Raw genomic sequence first — 20,561 nt, 5'->3', positions numbered from 1 at the left:
GCTGGATTGTAGAAGAGTAGTGAATAAGAAGGATTTAGTTATTTCACAGTACTGGCAAACATTTTTTTTTATTTGGATAAGCCACATAAAAGGAGTAATGTAGCAATAGTTTAAGAAGAAAAAAGAAAAAAAAAATCTTTATAGGTTCATTTGTAATTTAGACTGTGAGCTCCAATGGGGACAGAAACTAATATGAGTGATAAAGATCTGTGTACTGTGTTGTGGTATATACTCGCGCTATATAAATGAAACATTAATAGTATTACTTTTATGAATTCGTTCTTTAGAGGATGCCCAGCACTTGCAGGATACGGTGTACACTGTCCCTTATGGAGGTGACTATTTTGTCATTCATGTGCAGGATTACCATAATCACAAAGGAAAATCAATGTTACTCTATAAATAAAAAAAAAACACGAGTGTCCTTATGAAAACGGATTGCTACTTTTTGCACAGTTTTCCCACAACTTACTGTTATCCTGGGTCCCAGTTGAGAGGAAAGCCTTCTAAGGCCACGGCCCCACTATCAGTATTCGGTCAGTATTCGGTCAGTATTTTGTCTCAGGAGTGGGAGAAAAAAACCAGGTGAGGAACAATCAGAGAAAAGGTATCATAGAAACAAGTCACCAATTCTGCATTTATCACCCACTCCTGTTTTTTTCTCCCCTCCTGAGAAAAAATACTGACCGAACACCGATAGTGGGTCCGTGGCCTAATACCCCCAATTGTTCTTGTAGGCATTTGGAAAGGGAGGCTTAAAAGAACATGATCCCTCACAGTCAATTAAAAGGCCACTTTCCAAGTATCCCACACTAGCCATTTATTCTTCATCCCTGAGCACGCGTCTCCCAGGCTCATTATATCCGAGCGAACGTCTTACAATAAATGCAGCTAAGTCTTTGTTCCTAGTCTTGTGCGGATACAATTAGTTGATCGTTACACACTGTGGGTAATACAGACCTGTCACAGTCCACCAGGGACGGTTTTACATGGCCCTCTTGTGGTCGTAGGAATTATAGCTTTTAAATATGTAAAATATAAAGATGGCGCACTGCAGAGATTAGTCAGAAGATTTTAGCACAGGATTTAGTTGTGCAGCTGCGCTACCAATTATTGTAAATTAATTATATGGTCAATTATTAATCATAATAGAGCGAAGCAAAGAAATCTTCATACGCAATGCCAGCAGGGCCGCCACAGTGGCCATAACACCCCGTGACATGTTTTCACCTTTCCACAAAGTCCAGCACTTGCGCATTGCAGGGTAATGTAAAAAGGTCATGGACCCAACAGCCCTGAACATCTGCTACAATTTAACAGTAATCCAGATAGATAAATAGTCTCTTAGGTAATGCTCATCATATTCTATGAAATCCAGACACCTACCCTAAAGTGCACGGATACGACTCACTACCCATCCACAAATGGCAGTTAGGAGCCGGCATGCTGCACCGGTAAAGAACAGCCGCCGCCTGCAGCAATGAGCGGGTGCTTTGTATAACAGTCATTCCCATCAGTCTACTCCACAGTCTTGCCCTACTATAGCACATTCCCATCATCTGCCCAAAACCGAGCAAATAATGTTTGATAATAATTAATCCCCCTAGTCATAAGCGAGCACCCAGGCATTAGACCCCCTGTCACATCCACGTTATTGACACAAGTGTACTATAGAAAATATGCCATTTCAGAAGAGTGGTCAAACTTCAAGGATACAAAAACCACGACAAAGTATTTCTAAATTATACTGATCTCTTCATTGGATTTACCATTGAACTCAGTTTAGCCAATTTGTAAAAGCCGCCAAAACCCAGTAGGCACAGGCAGAAGCCAAGGTTTCCCTAGTGCTGATACGCTGCGCTATATATTAGACCAATAAACATGTATCAGCAATATAGAGAAGGTGACGTTATAAGCCTGCATGCGAGATCCTATACGAAGTGCCCAGGGAGTGTTTCCTCACTGTTAGGGGTCCCGGGGTCTCTGCACTGAATGCACTATTACTTTTCTCCTCTGCTCTTGGGTGGCGGCTCTTGTCCTCTCCTTGATGGATCCAGAGCCCTCACTCAGGAGCAGAGGGGAGAAGTTATAAGCCTGATTGTGAGATGCTATATGAAGTGCCCAGGGGGTGTTCCCTCAATGTTAGGGGTCCCTGGGTCTCTGCACTGAATGCTCAATTACTTTTCTCCTCTGCTCTTGGGTGGCGGCTCTTGCCCTCTCCTTGATGGATCTAGATCCCTCACTCAGGAGCAGAGGGGAGAAGTTATAGGCGTGCATGTGAGATTCTATATGAAGTGCCCAGGGAGTCGTTCCTCAATGTTAGGGGTCCCCGAGTCTCTGCACTGAATGCACTATTACTTTTCTCCTCTGCTCTTGGGTGGTGGCTCTTGCCCTCTTCTTGATGGATCTAGAGCCCTCACTCAGGAGTAGAGGGGAGAAGTTGGAGACTGTTCAGTGCAGAGAGACAATTCACAGTAAAGAACACCCCAGGGACTCTTGGCTTAGCTTGCTGATACCAAGAACATACACAAAATTATGTTCAAACAGGGTCAAAACTGCTAACAGACTCGCTGTAACCCAATCCCAACATGTGACACATGTACATCACCAGGTCACGAGTGGCATTAAGCAAACTTTTAAATGGCCCCATCCTCCTCTGCTCATCATTCCATGGCACCCCCCACCACATCAGCTCGTCATTGTGAGGCACACTGCGTCTCCTCTCAACCCCAGCTAGTCACTCAGCATGGCTGCCGAGACAGACTCTTACACACATGAGATCAGCGGCACAGAACTCAGAGGGCACAAGTGGAGGCTGCAGTGCTGGAGAGAGGAGCTGACTGAATGGAGCCTAGTTATTTTGTGTGGCCCCCAACACCTCTGGGCCTGGTTGCACCTATTGCAACTGCAATCGTTTTACCCCTGTACATCACATGTAGGATGCGGGTGTATAAAGAACATCTCCAAATACTGTCAGCTGTGTTACACAGCTAGCTATAAATGCCGTTTAACCCTTTAGATCTCAATATAGGGCAGCAGCATTTAAAAGCAATCTTGCATTGTACATGGTGTCCTATTTATTAACAGCACGGTATAGAAAAAGTGAAGCGGAGCAGAACGATATATAGGTTTGCTGGAAAAAACCTCAGTATAGGGGCTCATTCAGATGTCAGTTTCCCTCTTATAAGTGCTATCTGTGTGTGTGGTGTAGGTCAAATGTTCGATTTTTCTCCCTCGGACCATGTGGTCTGCACAAAACCAAGAAGACTTGTCCGATATTGATTTGTGTGTCGGATCAAGCTCACCAATACAAGTCTATGCATCCATGAAAAAAAAAAACAAATTCGGACAGTATTCAGTTGCCATCTGAGTGCTGCCCTTTTTATCACAGACTGTTTGCTAGCTAGAAGCTTTAAAAACCTCCAAATTTTATTTTTCATCCAAGAAAAACTGATGACACTGACCAACCTCTGATAATACTCTGATCAAAAATACTGATGAAACTTCGACCACTTTTTGCATACTAGAAAAATCACTGATGTCTGACGGAGCCCTAACTTGTATTTTACTCTCTAAAATCCCTGGCGCTGGTATGCTTACGAGTCAAGTGGGCGGTCCTGCCGACAGCTTTCTCTTCATTCAAAGGGACCGCCCACTGGACTCTCGCGCAGAAATACCAGGGATTTCAGTGAATAAAATGTAAGTTTTAGGGTTCGCTCACACTAGCGTATAAAAATAAATAAAAACATAAAATCAGGTCCATTCTCATCCAGAAAGGTGGGGCTAGTGGAATCCATACTGTTTACCTTTTGTTATACAAGTGTGCAATTATTTTCTTAGCTCACATCCGTATGCAATGCATTGTTAACATCTTTTACATACTATAATACTCTAAGTAACTTAAAGCTACAAGCACAGAAATCCCATAGATGGTGGTCGCAGGGATTTAAAAAGATGGTGTAATTACTATGCACTCCTTATAAAAACATTTTTTTTTATTGAACACTTTTTTAAAATACAAAAAGAACATATGCAAAAGATAAAGCAAGGTTGCCTCAAGGAATACACTAGGTAAGGCCAAATAGTGAGTAGACAACAAAAATTGTAAGGTCAGCTCACCACACGCCCACTGAGGAAGCAGGGTGAAACGCGCGTCGGGGCTCCATATTTCACTAGTCAGACCTCCCTGTAGATGTACATGGATTATTTATTTAATACTTATATCTTATCTACACATCTGTAGTGGGATCACTGATCCAGGCATTACTTTAGTATCATGTACTTCCATTTAGTGCGGTTATGTTATCTTTCTCTTCATTGCCACTATGTCCTAAATCCCCCTTGGTTGTATTACCATACAATGATTTATCTGCACTTTTATATTTTAGATTGAGAAATCCTATATCTTTAGGCCGGTTTGTTTCTATATATAGACAAATACTATTAATTGGATCACTGCCATTTATATTATGTGTAGGATGTATTATGTCATCTATTATGGCTCCAGAAAATAATATATGTGGGAATAGTTTATGAACTACACTTTTAATCTTACATATATGTTTATTATTTACGGTAGGAAAATAGCTGATTTACCACATATTGTTAGATGGAATTGTTCCCTGCACATGCTATAGAATAATACGTTGACCTTACAATTTTTGTTTTTTATCGTTTGCATATATGTTCTTTTCGCATTTAAAAAAAAAAAAAAAAAAAAAAGTTCAATAAGAAATGTTTTTAGAAAGAGTGGATAGTAACTGCACAGTCTTGTAAATCCCTGCGACCACCGCATCCCCATACTATTGATATAGGTCAGTTTAAGGAGTTTTTTAAGGGTAACTTACAACTAGGTTACAAAACTAGTAAAGCAATCTTATATAAAAGATATAGATAGAAAAATATTAGATATCTAATAGATAGATAATTTCACAATTCCCCTACATATTATAAAATGGCACCCTTTAGTGCCTGTCATGTGGAGTTTATTGTATCTATTAGATATCTAATATCTTTTTCTAACTATATATACATTTTTTGTTTTTTTTCTTGGTTGTTAGGAGGGTTCTGGCTGTGAATTTACTGTACTTGGCTGATGCAATCTCCTCGTTCATTTGAGATGTGTGCATAAAAATCGGATGACAGCTTTTCCCACAAGACTATCTATCCATCTGATCAGCTCCTCCTGCGCTATATCATTCTGCTACAGATCAGATGTCATTTTTAAAACAGGAAAGTTCCCTCTAAGTGTTTAGATCCTGAGGGGTCCAAGTACTCATCCATTGTCCATCGCACCCCAGAGGAATAAGGGAGAGATGAGTGTTATAAAGAGGATTCCATGTTTATACTGTATGTCTGCTGTGTGACTGATGTATTGCAGTGTATAGTGCAAATAATTAAGGAAAAGTTCAACAAAATAAAAATAAAAAAATTCCTTAAAATGTTTACAATAAAAAACAACACAGTAATTATAAAAGATTATATAAATACATAAAGCGGAAGAAAAAATTTTTTTGCAAAAACATAAATTGTCCATGGGGGAAGGGACTAAGTGTATCCCATTCTGCATGTATCCCAGAGGTGGAAGTCAATGAGCAAAGTTGACTTACCTGCCTTCCTCCATTCCAGTTTTGTTGGAACAAGTACAACATGTCCCATACATACAGAACCTCTGTATGAGGACGCCAATGTCTAGTGCAGCCCGCATCGCTCTTTCTTGGACCACTATCACTTGGCTTTTCAGGTTTGACTGGTATGTGCTGGAAACTATTGTACTAGTTTTTTCATGCATTTACATTCTACTTAAAGAGAATACATGGATTTCATAAAGAAGGTTTGCAAGTCTACATTTATAAAAACGGTTTTTCATGTTGGAACTAATTCCTATGGTTGACTCTCTTCTATGTGAATTTAAGCGGTTGTCCAGGATATAGAATATTAACGTGATCACCAGCTTTACAAAAATGTTTATATCCTGGACAATCCCTTAAGACGATTATTTACGGTAGTTAGATTTGTATTTTTTTTACTTATTTTTGCTGCTGGCAAAATAGTAATTCAAGGTCTTGAAATATTATGACTTGACCTGAACCGGCTCCTAATAAATACAGTATTTTCTTACCAGTTTCCAACTCAACGTCACACTCTCTAGAGCTTCAGAATGAATTATCCAAAAGAAAAAGCCATGGAGAACCAACCGCCCATGAAAATGACTAATGTATGCCCTGCAGGTAAAAGGAGAGCACAAGGTGACAATTTTAGGAGATAGAGGTCATTGTTTGGAGCATGACCATCTAGAAGATGCATATGAAAGGTGAAACCTGTAGATAGTTTGGCTTTCTTCATAGATTTTAGAGATGGGCCCTGTTTCCAGTCCATGCAATTGGTCTTATGACAGGACTTCCCAGCTCCACCAGAAGAAACCTTTCAGAAGCAACGCTTTCCAGCGACATCTCATGAAGCTTGGGTGGTGCCCAGGAAATTTTCCAACCGCTCCGATGCCTCCTCTTTTTCCAGGAGTCTCCCAGATGCTCCAGTAGTTTGGCAAATATGTAGTTTGGGTATGCTGTATAAAGCGTGGCCGGGACAGGACACCCATATCAAAGAGTGAAATCCTGGTCCATTTGACATCCCTCTGGATGGACTGCCATTGTGACATATATTAAAGTTTTCAAGAGTGGTTTAGGTCTAAAGCTCCCAGGCACATTTATGGGTCTCTATGGTAAGAGACAACAGAAAAAAACTGAGTAGTCGGATCTTGAATATATACTCCCTTTATCTCCTCCCTATTATTATGCTTTCCTTATATAGCGCCAACATATTCTGCAGCGCTTTACAGACAGACATTGTCATCACTGTCCACAATCTAATTTTCCTATCTTGGACTTGCTAATCTACCAAATGTTTGCAGGGGACAGATGAAAGATTATATGACTGAAGGATCAGACTACACAGGGTTTGTTTGTTGTCTGTTACCATGGATACACATGGGCCCGTGTAGGAGCTATAGCAACCAAGCATTACAATATTTTTAATCAAGACCAATTGCAAATTTAATTTCAATTGTATTTTTAAGTACCGTAGGACAGGAAAAAATATATATAGTGTGTGAAGGAAAAGATAGTACTTTAAGGAGAGCTTTGTCACCCAGGGACACAAAATGTAACAAGAAGTGGAAATGCCTTAAATTAAAATTTCAGTTGCACTTTTTTTTTCCCCGAGGGGCTATGCACTTATCAGGTAATGGCAACTACATGCCGGTCCTGGAGTGGACGATCTTACCTGGGTCAGAGCGGTCATGGGCCGCTCATACTGGTGATTCTGTTACTCCCTGTGAAATCATCTCAGCAGAGCAGCTCCTTTTCTGCTCTCCTCTGTCACAGGGGCGTCCCTGCTGACCTCAAGGTGATTGACAGCCAGCTTAGCCCAACGTTGCGCGTAGCCAGCTGTCAATCAATATGATGTCGGCAGTGACACCCCATCTATACAGCAGAGCGGAGGAGAAGAAACTACTCTGTCGGAATGACATCACAGGACACAGGAGAATCGATGGTCAGGGAAGTTCATGACCGCTTTCAGTCACGAGAGATTGTCACATGGCAGAACAGGCTGGTAGTTAGCAACTACCTGACGACAAGTGCTTAGCCCCATAGGGAAAAAAAAGTCCCGGATAACCCCTTTAACCTTTTGTGTTGAACTGAAACCAATTCAATTGAATAAACCCACCGTCCTCAAAAAGGTTAAACTGGAACTTCCCCATACCGTAATAACTAATATACAGATATGATAATCATATTGGGGCAGATGATATAAAATAGGAAAGTTAGCCTAAAAAGTGTGCCAGATCTATCCAATAGCTTTACAGACTTGGACATCATCGGACTGTCTCTTCTAGGTTTATGCTTGGCTAAAGAGTCGGCAATAGGAAATCTGCACCGGTGTATAAATGAGCTTTCTGCTCCTTATTTCAGGTTCTTTTCTTTTTTTCAGGTCAAAGATTTCAGTCAACATTACTAGATAAAAAGCTGGGTAATCTATCAGGTTATGGGAGGACAGAGCAAATCAAGTACAGAAGAAAAAAAAGCAATTCATTTGGATTAGGTATACAAGAAACAATAGGTAATCCATCAGATCCGTCACAAAAGAAAATACCCTTATTTAAAAGTCATTTTGATTATTTATCTTCTGCAAACAAGTGCATTACGTTCCCCTGAGTGCCACATTTAACTAACCTCTAAAAAAAAAAGCCAATGTTTATGGGATAAAAGGAACCGGAGATATGAAAGAAGAAAAATTTGCAAATTATATATATATATATATATATATACACACACACATCTATATATATATATTACAGACCAAAACTTTGGACACACCTTCTCATTTAATGATTTTTCTGTATTTTCATAACTATGAAAATTGTACATTCACACTGAAGGCATCAAAACTATGAATTAACACATGTGGAATTATATACTTAACAAAAAAGTGTGAAGCAACTGAAAATATGTCTTATATTCTAGGTTCTTCAAAGTAGCCACCTTTTGCTTTGCACACTCTTGGCATTCTCTTGATGAGCTTCAAGAGGTAGTCACCGGAAATGGTTTTCACTTCACAGGTGTGCCCTGTCAGGTTTAATAAGTGGGATTTCTTGCCTTATCAATGGGGTTGGGACCATCAGTTGTGTTGTGTAGAAGTCTAGTGGATACACAGCTAATAGTCCTACTGAATAGACTGTTAGAATTTGTATTATGGCAAGAAAAAAGCAGCTAAGTAAAGAAAAACGAGTGGCCATCATTACTTTAAGAAATGAAGGTCAGTCAGTCCGAAAAATTGGGCAAACTTTGAAAGTGTCCCCAAGTGCAGTTGCAAAAACCATCAAGCACTACAAAGAAACTGGCTCACATGAGGACCGCCCCAGGAAAAGAAGACCAAGAGTCACCTCTGCTTCTGAGGATAAGTTTATCCGAGTCACCAGCCTCAGAAATTGCAGGTTAACAGCAGCTCAGATTAGAGACCAGGTCAATGCCACACACAGTTCTAGCAGAAGACACATCTCTTCAGCAACTGTTAAGAGGAGACTTTGTGCAGCAGGCCTTCATGGTAAAATAGGTGCTAGGAAGCCACTGCTAAGGACAGGCAACAAGCAGAAGAGACTTGTTTGGGCTAAAGAACACAAGGAATGGACATTAGACCAGTGGAAATCTGTGCTTTGGTCTGATGAGTCCAAATTTGAGATCTTCGGTTCCAACCACCGTGTCTTTGTGCGACGCAGAAAAGGTGAACGGATGGACTCTACATGCCTGGTTCCCACCGTGAAGCATGGAGGAGGAGGTGTGATGGTGCTTTGCTGGTGACACTGTTGGGGATTTATTCAAAATTGAAGGCATACTGAACCAGCATGGCTACCACAGCATCTTGCAGTGGCATTCTATTCCATCCGGTTTGCGTTGTTTAGTTGGACCATCATTTATTTTTCAACAGGACAATGACCCCAAACACACCACCAGGCTGTGTAAGGGCTATTTGACCAAGAAGGAGAGTGATGGGGTGCTACGCCAGATGACCTGGCCTCCACAGTCACCAGACCTGAACCCAATCAAGATGTTTTGGGGTGAGCTGGAGCGCAGAGTGAAGGCAAAAGGGCCAACAAGTGCTAAGCATCTCTGGGAACTCCTTCAAGATTGTTGGAAGACCATTTCTGGTGACTACCTCTAGAAGCTCATCAAGAGAATGCCAAGAGTGTGCAAAGCAGTCATGAAAGCAAAAGGTGGCTACTTTGAAGAACCTAGAATATAAGACATATTTTCAGTTGTTTCACACTTTTTTGTTAAGTATATAATTCCACATGTGTTAATTCATAGTTTTGATGCCTTCAGTGTGAATGTACAATTTTCATAGTCATGAAAATACAGAAAAATCTTTAAATGAGAAGGTGGGTCCAAACTTTTTGGTCTGTACTGATATATATATATATATATATATATATATATATATATATATATATATATATATATATATATATATATATATATATATATATATATATATATATATATATATATATATATATATATATATATATATATATATATATATATATATATATATATATATATATATATATAAAGTCGTCTTATTCCGTCCATCCGTCAGTCTAGGAAATCCCGCGTCGCTGATTGGTCCGGCCGCGGCCAATCAGCGACGCTGGATTTCAGAAAAAGATGGCGGCCGTTAGCGGCTCATCTGCCGGACGGAGGTCAGCGGCGATGCAGCAGGGAGATGACCAGCGCTAGCCGCTCATCTCCCCGCTGCTGGCAGCAGAAATACCCCGACAGGCGGCGCCGCTCACCTCCATGAGGCCAACGTCGGGAGATCAGCAGCTTGGCCCGCTGATCTCCCGACGGCAAGTGTGAATGGAGGACCGGGGAGCGGCGCTGCTGGTCAGGATACTTCTGCTGCGAGCAGCCGCTCATCTCCCGGCTTCTCGCAGCGGAAGTAGCCGCACAGGCAGCGCCACTCCCCGGTCCTCACTAATACAATTCGCTGATTGGTTGCGGCAGGAGGCCGCAACCAATCAGCGAGATTGGCGCCAATTTTAAACACCACTCTGCTGACTGACCGCGGTCAATCAGCATTATGGGCGCCAAATTTAAACAACGCTCTGCTGATTAGGCCTGGTCGGCCGCATACATATTCTAGAATACCCGATGCGTTAGAATTGGGCCACCATCTAGTAATAATGTATGTATGTATGTATGTATGTATGTATGTATGTATGTATGTATGTATAGTACAGTGGGACAAAAAAGTATTTAGTCAGCCACCAATTGTGCAAGTTCTCCCACTTACAAAGATGAGAGGCCTGTAATGGACATCATAGGTAGACCCCAACTATGAGATACAAAATGAGAAAACAAATCCTGAAAATCACATTGTCTGATTTGGAAAGAATTTTTTTAAAATTTTGGTGGAAAATAAGTATTTGGTCAATTACAAAAGTTCATCTCAATACTTTGTTATATATCCTTTGTTGGCAATGACAGAGGTCAAACGTTTTCTGTAAGTCTTCACAAGGTTGGCACACACACACACGGACTTTCAACTCCCTCCAAAGGTTTTCTATAGGGTTTAGATCTGGAGACTGAGTAGGCCACTCCAGGACCTTGAAATGCTTCTTACGAAGCCACTCCTTCGTTGCCCTGGTGGTGTGCTTGGGATCATTGTCATGCTGAAAGGCCCAGCCACGTTTCATCTTCAATGCCCTTGCTGATGGAAGGAGGTTTGCACTCAAAATCTCACGATACATGGCCCCATTCATTCTTTCATGTACATGCATCAGTCGTCCTGATCCCTTGGCAGAGAAACAGCCCCAAAGCATGATGTTGCCACCCCCATGCTTCACAGTAGGTATAGTGTTCTTTAGAATGCCGAGTTGCATCCTTCTCCTCCAAACACGCAGAGTTGTGTTTCTACCGAACAGTTATACTTTGTCATATGGTCAGATGAAACCATTCTCCCAATACTCTTCTGGATCATCCAAATGCTCTCTACCAAACTTCAGACGGGCCCGGACATGTAAGGGCTTAAGCAGGGGGACACGTCTGGCACTGCAGGATCCGAGTCCCTTGCGGCGTAGTGTGTTACTGATGGTAGCCTGTGTAACGTTGGTCCCAGCTCTCTGCAGGTCATTCACTAGGTCCCCCCCGTGTGTTTCTGGGATTTTTGCTCACCGTTCTTGAGATCATTTTGACCCCACGAGGTGAGATCTTGTGTGGAGCCCCAGATCGAGGGAGATTATTAGTGGTCTTGTTTGTCTTCCATTTTCTATTTACTTCTCCCACAGTTGATTTCTTCACACCAAGCTGCTTGCCTATTGCAGATTCAGTCTTCCCAGCCAATTTTGTTTCTGGTGTCCTTCGACAGCTCTTTGGTCTTCACCATAGTGGAGTTGGAGTGTGACTGAGGCTGCAGACAGGTGTCTTTATACTGGTAACAAGTTCAAACAGGTGCCAGTACCACAGGTACTGAGTGGAGGACAGAGGAACCTTAAAAGAAGAAGTTACAGGTCTGTGAGAGCCAGAAATCTTGCTGGTTTGTAATAGACCAAATATTTATTTTCCACCAAAATTTGAAAAAAAAATTTCTTTCAAAATCAGACAGTGATTTTCAGGATTTGTTTTCTCATTTAGTCTCTCATAGTTGAGGTCTACCTATGATGTCAATTACAGGCTTCTCATCTTTTTAAGTGGGAGAACTTGCACAATTGGTGGATGACTAAATACTTTTTTGCCCCACTGTATATGCGCCTCATTAAGTACATTGCCCTCCCTTATTGCACAGTGCACTCTTGTTATGCACAGCACCGTCCCTTATAAATCGTTATTTTTCTTCTTTTGTTAGATGTATAATGCAATGACTGCTGATGGAGCATGGGGAAGCTTGTTTTCTGATGGAGGCAGCTGATGGACTGGTCTTCTGGTCAGATGCTGCTCCATCAGTCGTTTTAGATCTAAGAGAGGACTATGTAATAGAGTGCGCTGAGATTACCAAAAATGAGAATACGCTATGTAATGGACGGTGCTCTACATGACAAGAGATGATACTATGCAATAATGGGACAGCACTGAACATTACAGAGGACACTACATACAGTTATATGAAAAAGTTTGGGCACCCCTATTAATCTTAAGCTTAATGTTTTCTTAAAATTGGTGTTTTTGCAACAGCTATTTCAGTTTGATATATGTAATAACTGTTGGACACAGTAATGTTTCTGCCTTGAAATGAGGTTTATTGTACTAACAGAAAATGTGCAATCTGCATTCAAACAAAATTTGACAGGTGCATAAGTATGGGCACCTCACCAGAAAAGTGACATTAATATTTAGTAGATCCTCCTTTTGCAAAAATAACAGCCTCTAGTCGCTTCCTGTAGCTTTTAATGAGTTCCTGGATGAAGGTATTTTTGACCATTCCTCTTTACAAAACAATTCCAGTTCAGTTAAGTTTGATGGTCGCCAAGCATGGACAGCCCTCTTCAAATGATCCCACAGATGTTCAATGATATTCAGGTCTGGGGACTGGGATGGCCATTCCAGAACATTGTAATTGTTCCTCTGCATGACTGCCTGAGTAGATTTGGAGCGGTGTTTTGGATCATTGTCTTGCTGAAAGATCCATCCCCTGCGTAACTTCAACTTTATCACTGATTCTTGAACATTATTGTCAAGAATCTGCTGATACTGAGTGGAATCCATGCGTCCCTCAACTTTAACAAGATTCCCGGTGCCGGCATTGGCCACACAGCCCCAAAGCATGATGGAACCTCCACCAAATTTTACTGTGGGTAGCAAGTGTTTTTCTTGGAATGCTGTGTTTTTTTGCCGCCATGCATAACGCCTTTTTGTATGACCAAACAACTCAATCTTGGTTTCATCAGTCCACAGGACCTTCTTCCAAAAAGAAATTGGCTTCTCCAAATGTGCTTTTGCATACCTCAGCTGACTCTGTTTGTGGCATGCTTGCAGAAACGGCTTCTTTCGCATCACTCTCCCATACAGCTTCTCCTTGTGCAAAGTGCGTTGTCTAGTTGACCGATGCACAGTGAAACCATCTGCAGCAAGTTGATGCTGCAGCTCTCTGGAGGTGGTCTGAGGATTGTCCTTGACTGATCTCACAATTCTTCTTCTCTGCCTTTCTGATGTTTTTCTTGGCCTGCCACTTCTGGCCTTAACAAGAACTGTCCCTGTGTTCTTCCATTTCCTTACTATGTTCCTCACAGTGGAAACTGACAGGTTAAATCTCTGAGACAGCTTTTTGTATCCTTCCCCTGAACAACTATGTTGAATAATCTTTGTTTTCAGATCATTTGACAGTTGTTTTGAGGAGCCCATGATGCCACTCTTCAGAGGAGATTCAAACAGGAGAACAACTTGCAAGTGGCCACTTTAAGTAGCTTTTCTCATGATTGCAAACACCTGGCTATGAAGTTCAAAGCTCAATGACGTTACAAAACCAAAAAAAGTGCTTTAGTAAGTCAGTAAAAAGTAGGTAGGAGTATTTAAAACAAGAAAATGATAAGGGTGCCCATACTTATGCACCTGTCAAATTTTGTTTGAATGCAGATTGCACATTTTCTGTTAGTACAATAAACCTTATTTCAAGGCAGAAACATTACTGTGTCCAACAGTTATTACATATATCAAACTGAAATAGCTGTTGCAAAAACACCAATTTTAAGAAAACATTAAGTTTAAGATTAATAGGGGTGCCCAAACTTTTTCATATAACTGTATAAGGGACGGCACCATACATAGCTAGAGAGGATGGTACAAAGGATGGAGAGGTCTGTAATTTTTATCGTGTTTACACTTCAACTGTGATAGACAATCTAAAAATAAAATCCAGAAAATCACATTGTATGATTTTTACATAATTAAATTATATATTTTATTGCATGAAATAAGTGTTTGATTACCTACCAACCTTCAAGAACTCTGGCTCTCACAGACCTGTTAGTTTCTCTTTAAGAAGTCCTCCTACTCTTAACTGTATTAATTTCACCTGTTTGAACTCGTTACCTGTATAAAAGACACCTATCCACACACTCAATCAATCACACACACTCTAACCTCTCCACCATGGCCAAGACCAAAGAGCTGTCTAAGGACACCAGGGACAAAATTGTAGACCTGCACAATGCTGGGATGAACTACAGCAGGGTTCCCCAACTCCAGTCCTCAAGGCCCACCAACAGGTCATGTTTTCGGGATTTCCTTAGTATTGCACAGGTGATAATTCCATCACCTGTGCAATACTAAGGAAATCCTGAAAACATGATCTGTTGGTGGGTCTTGAGGACTGCAGTTGGGGAACACTAAAGTACAGGACAATAGGCAAGCAGTGTGGTGAGAAGGCTGTTAGCACGATTATTAGAAAATGGAAGAAACACAAAATGACAATGTCAATCTTCCTCGGTCTGGGGCTCTATGCAAAATATCGCCTCATGGGGTAAGGATGATTCTGAACAAGGTCAGGAATCAGCCCAGAACTACACGGGAGGACCTGGTCAATTACTTGAGGAAAGCTGAGACCACAATCTCAAACATTATCGTTAGTAACACACTACGCCATCATGGACTAAAATCCTGCAGGTTACGCAAGGTCCCCCTGCCCGTGCCAGCACATGTCCAGGCCCGTTTGAAGTTCGCCAGTGACCATCTGGATGATCCAGAGGAGGAATGGGAGAAGGTCATGAGGTCACATGAGACCAAAATAGAACCCAGTGTTTGAAGGAAGAAGGATTAGTACAACCCCAAGAACACCGTCCCAACAGTGAATCATCATACTTTAGGGGGTGCTTTTCTGCAAAGGGGACAGGACAACTGCACCGTATTGAAGGGAGGATGGATGGGGTCATGTATCATGAGATTTTGGCTAACAACCTCCTTCCCTCAGTAACAGCATTGAAGATGGGTCAAGGCTGGGTCTTTCAGCATGACAATGACCCGAAATACACAGCAAGGGCAAATAAGGAGTGGCTCTGTAAGAAGCGTTTCAAGGTCCAGTGGCCTAGCCAGTCTCCAGTCCTTAACCCAATATAAAATCTTTGGAGGGAGCTGAAACTAAATGTTGCCCAGCGACAGCCCCAAAACCTGAAAGATCTGGAGAAGATCTGTATGGAGGAGTGGGCCAAAATCCCTGCTGCAGTGTGTGCAAACTTGGTCAACAACTACAGGAAACTTCTGACCTCTGTAATTGCAAACAAAGGTTTCTGTACCAAATATTAAGTTCTGTTTTTCTATTGTATCAAATACTTATTCCTCGCAATAAAATGCAAAATAATTATGTAAAAATCATACAATGTGATTTTCAGGTTTTTTTTTTACGGTTCTGTCTCTCACAAGTGAAGTGTACCTGTGATAAAAATTACAGACCTCTCCATTCTTTGTAGGAGGGAAAACTTGAAAAATAGTCAGTGTATCAAATACTTATTTTCCCCACTGTATAATAAAAGGGCGCTATTATAAACTATGGGACTGTGCTATACATAATAAGGCTACATTCCTGTATCTGTGTGAAGTGTCTGTGTGCTGCCTGATTTTTTTTTTCTCGGATGGCACACAGAGCCATTGAATATGTCTTCAAAATCAGATCAGAAATAGATATGCTCTGAGTCTCACAGATTTCATTCTCGGATCTGTGATAATGCGCCTCACCCTGGGCCCCTTCCCGGGGATAATGCGCCTCATCCTGGGCCCCTTCCCGGGGATAATGGATATTGATGGGTTTTGCGAAGTCTCATGTGTATGGGTTCTCCAGACTTTACCCGAGTAAATATCAAGGGACAGAAGGATCCGGCCTATCTGATTTTTTTCTGGCAGTGGCTCTTTCACAGAGAGGCACTCTGCAACGGAGGAGTTAGGAAACAGCTGCCGCCATGCCATGGACTAAACCATCATTCGGTCAACAGCCATCTAAAGTGTATGGAGGGTTTTACCTTTGCCTTCTCAGCTGATCTTTGTAACACCATGTGTATGGATCTGGTCTAGAGTACAACTGCACAAGGAGTCTCTAGCGCTCCATATTATACAGTGGTAAGCCATCCTTCTGCCGTCATATTGGACTTACGCAAATCTCTGTATTTGCTATAAAAATCTATTTTTTAGAGCAGAAAACATTTACGGATTAATGTGCTGTGGAGCATGGCACAAATTTTACAGCAACTCTTTCTATGGAAGCGATCATATAACGAGCAAGTGAAGGGACAAAACAGCGCCCAAAAAAAAAAAAAAAGTGTCTGTCTTCTTATCTTACAATTCCTTTTTACGATGAAGACTGACTTATACTGAGGATAAGAAACACACAATTTTATATTGTTACATGGCCATTTCAGACTTGGAAACAACAGAAAGAGTAGGCATTCAGATTGCCCCTGGGTACAGCACACCGAGAAATTCAGCGCACCATTAAATCACCTAGAGAGACAATGGGAGGATTATCTCAGTGCCACAGAAAAGGAAGTGACCTCCTTAGGTACCATAAACAACTATTTTAAGTGCAAATACTATAAGTCAAGCAGAAAATTCCGCAACGTCCGCCATCACACCGTACAGTGTTACTACTATGACATCTTGGATCTCTTCATACCTAAAAGACATTCAGTGTCTCCCACTAACACACCACCTCCTCATCTCGCCCCCTATCTGTCACTGTCTCCCAAGGTTCAGTTCTAGGACCCTTACTCTTCTCCAACTTCGGCCTCAGACAGCTCATAGAGTCTAACGGCTTTGAGTATCATCTCTATGCTGATGACACACAGATCTACCGCTCTGGACCAGATATCTCTTCCTTACTAACCAGAATCCCACAAGGTCTGTCTGCTATTTCATCTTTCTGCTCAGCTAGATTTCGAAAACTTAACATAGATAAAACAGAATTCATCATCTTTCCACCATCTTACTCAACCCCCCATCTGACCTATCCATCAAAGTCAATGGCTGCTCACTCTTCCCAGTCCCGCAAGCTCGCTGCCTCGGGGTAACCCTGGACTCTGACCTCTCCTTCAAACCTCATATCCAAGACCTTACCACTTCCTGCCAACAATAGCTCAAAAATATCTCCCGAATCTGCACATTCCTTAAAGTAGAATCTGCAAAAACACAAGTGCATGCCCTCATCATCTCCCTCCTCGACTCCTGCTTTGTGGCCTCCCATCTAACACTCTCGCACCCCTCCAATCTATCCTAAACTCTGCTGCCCGACTAATCCACCTGCCCCCCGCTATTCCCCAGTCTCTGCTCTCTGTCAATCCCTCCACTGGCTCCCCGTTGGCCAGAGACTCCAGTTCAAAACCCGAACCATGACATACAAAGCCATCCAAAATCTGTCTCCTCCATACATCTGTGACCTAGTCTCCCAGTACTTACCTGCATGCAACCTCCAATGCTCACAAGATCTCCTTCTCTACTCGCCTCTTATCTCCTCTTCCCACAATCGCATACAAGATTTCTCCCGTGCATCTCCCCTACTCTGGGACCCTCCACCCCAACATATCAGACTCTCGCCTACCGTGGAAACCTTCAAAAGGAACCTGAAGACCTACTTCTTCCGACGAGCGTACAACCTACAGTAACCCTCGCTCCACCATACCGCTGCACGACCAGCTGTATCCTCACCCATCCCTTGTAGACTGAGCCCACGCAGGGAGGGTCCTCTCTCCTCTTGTACCAGTAGGTGACTTGTATTGTTCAAAGTTTATTGTATCTGTTTTTTATTATATATACCCCTTTCACATGTAAAGCGCCATGGAATAAATGGCGCTATATTAATAAATAATAATAAACTGCATAATGATCCGTCAATCAAATCCTCTTTCCCTGAATTTTGTTGTTGGTCAAATAGTTGGGGTCATGGGAGAAAATTGGTGCTTCCTATTTAGTGGAAAGACTTATTAGAAAAATAATAACTGTTTCAGCCTCAATAATATGACCGTACCTCTACCAAAAAGCCGTCTTATTTTTCAGAAGCGCCCGGTGGTTCTTTGTATTTTATTTACACACTGCAAGCATGGCCACTTTCAAACATCCGATATTTACGGTCAGAGTATAGAAAAGCTGCGGGTCTCCTAGCCCAAATTCAACAGACTCTTAGGCATCTATGAGGCTGTTGAGTTTGTGTCAGGAGATCCACGGCCGGACCGGTCACCAGTCTGTACTTGGAATCTGAACTTCGGACCATGGTTGCCAACCATCCAGAAATATCAGAATAGTCCATAGCAACAGGGCAGGTCCGAACAAAAATGTTGAAAAGGCGTCCATGATTTTTTTTTGAAGCTGAAGAAACTTATACAGATTATTTTGACTGTAATTCTCATCATTTTAAAGTGAATGCAGATAATGTCTTCTTATCAGAATCATGGCCTGTAGACACGTATCACTTCTAAACATAATGATTTCCAAATGTGTCCGGACAAAAATATTGTCTGTCTGATTTTTTACTAAATCGTCCAGAATAAAAAGTCAAATTGGCACCACTGCTTTGAACGTGTGAACCTGGCCTTAACCTTTCAAATTCTGCCCCGACCGGCAAGTTTTCTCGATTGTGTAATGTTATCTAGATCAGTGTTCCCCAACTCCAGTCCTCAAGGCCCACCAACAGGTCATGTTTTCAGGATTTCCTTAGTATTACACAGGTGATAATTCCATCACCTGCACAGGCAATAATTCCATCACCTGTGCAATACTAAGGAAATCCTGAAAATATGACCTGTTGGTGGGCCTTGAGGACTGGAGTTGGGGGAACACTGATCTAGATAACTGTCTGGAAGGGTTATTCGAGCGCCTGTAGAATGTAACTCAAGAGCACTTATGTACACTATGCGCAAATAAAATATTTTATCAAAATCAATATCACACAATACAAAACGTTAAGGAGGCACAAAAAGCCTCTATATACTACTGGGACCAGGTTCTAAGGGGTGAAGTTATACACCTATTTGTTGGATGTGATAACGATGTGTGACATGTCTCAAACTGGTTCTATGCACATTATAGGTAGAGATATTCTCATTTCTTAAAGAGGAGCCACCAGCTCCTATCACCTGTCTATTTTAATAAAAGCTTGTACTCCCCATATACTTCGGAGCATCTTTTCTCACATATATGTGCTGTGATGTTCCACTATTATTTCTCCTGAAACCTGATGAACACATTGACCACTTAGGCCAGACTCAGACACGTTGATTTTGCAGCATCGATAAGTGCCATGATGCACAAAGTAAGCCAGGGGTTTCCTAACCCGAACTCGACCACCTTATAATGGCCTATAAGGCTGTTGAGTTTAGGTTCGGAGACCCACAGCCGATCCATGCATAGCAGAGCGGATTAAGTGGTCAATGTATTCATTGATGATATGCCTATGATGCTGTCAAGCTCGAATTTGGAGACTTATGGTCGGTCCATGCATCCCACCCATAGTTAGACCTCAGAACAAAGATATGTGAATTCGGCCTTAGGGTTACCGTCCTCTTTTGTTAATGACAGATTGGAATGTGTAGGGTCACAACCGAACCTGGGAATACCCAGTTACCAACCTAGGCTGGGACGACACGTCAACTTTAGCCACCACACCGGTCACGTGGTCCAACACTGCTGCATGTCGCTGCTACATCAGTGTAATGTAAGTGAATAGGAATGTGACCTTACACGGATGGTGACTGCGACAAGCAAGACAAAGTCAGAACCAGTTGTTTTTTTTTTATATGACTTGCCTGTCACAGTAGCAGTACCTTGCAGATAGCAATGAAACCCCATTCATTTGCATACCACAAAGAAAGCTTGTTTCCCAATTATCGGCCAGTCTAAGGCCAAGTTCACACGTTCAGAATTAGGTCAGTTTTTTACTTAGTATTTGTAAGTCAAAACCAGGAGTGGAACACTCAGAGGAAAAGTATAATAGAAACACGTCACCACTTCTGTATTTTTCACCTCACCCCTGGTTTCGGCGTACAAATACTGAGGTAAAAAAAGGTCACCAAATACTCAAAGTGAGAACGTGGC

At 41.8% G+C, this 20,561-nt stretch overlaps 1 protein-coding gene across 1 annotated transcript in view; it reads right to left on the bottom strand.

Annotated features, from left to right (window-relative positions):
* Positions 1–20,561, bottom strand: part of KCNQ1 (potassium voltage-gated channel subfamily Q member 1) — a 198,057-nt gene that overhangs the window by 157,642 nt on the left and 19,854 nt on the right. The window lies entirely within an intron of this gene.

This window comes from Phyllobates terribilis, unplaced genomic scaffold (genome assembly GCF_046119375.1).
Source record: "Phyllobates terribilis strain yellow unplaced genomic scaffold, ASM4611937v1 Scaffold_13__5_contigs__length_258822181, whole genome shotgun sequence".
Classification (NCBI taxonomy): Eukaryota; Metazoa; Chordata; class Amphibia; order Anura; family Dendrobatidae; genus Phyllobates; species Phyllobates terribilis.
Note: the sequence above shows the minus strand (reverse complement) of the source record. Positions and strands in the feature narration are given on the sequence as shown.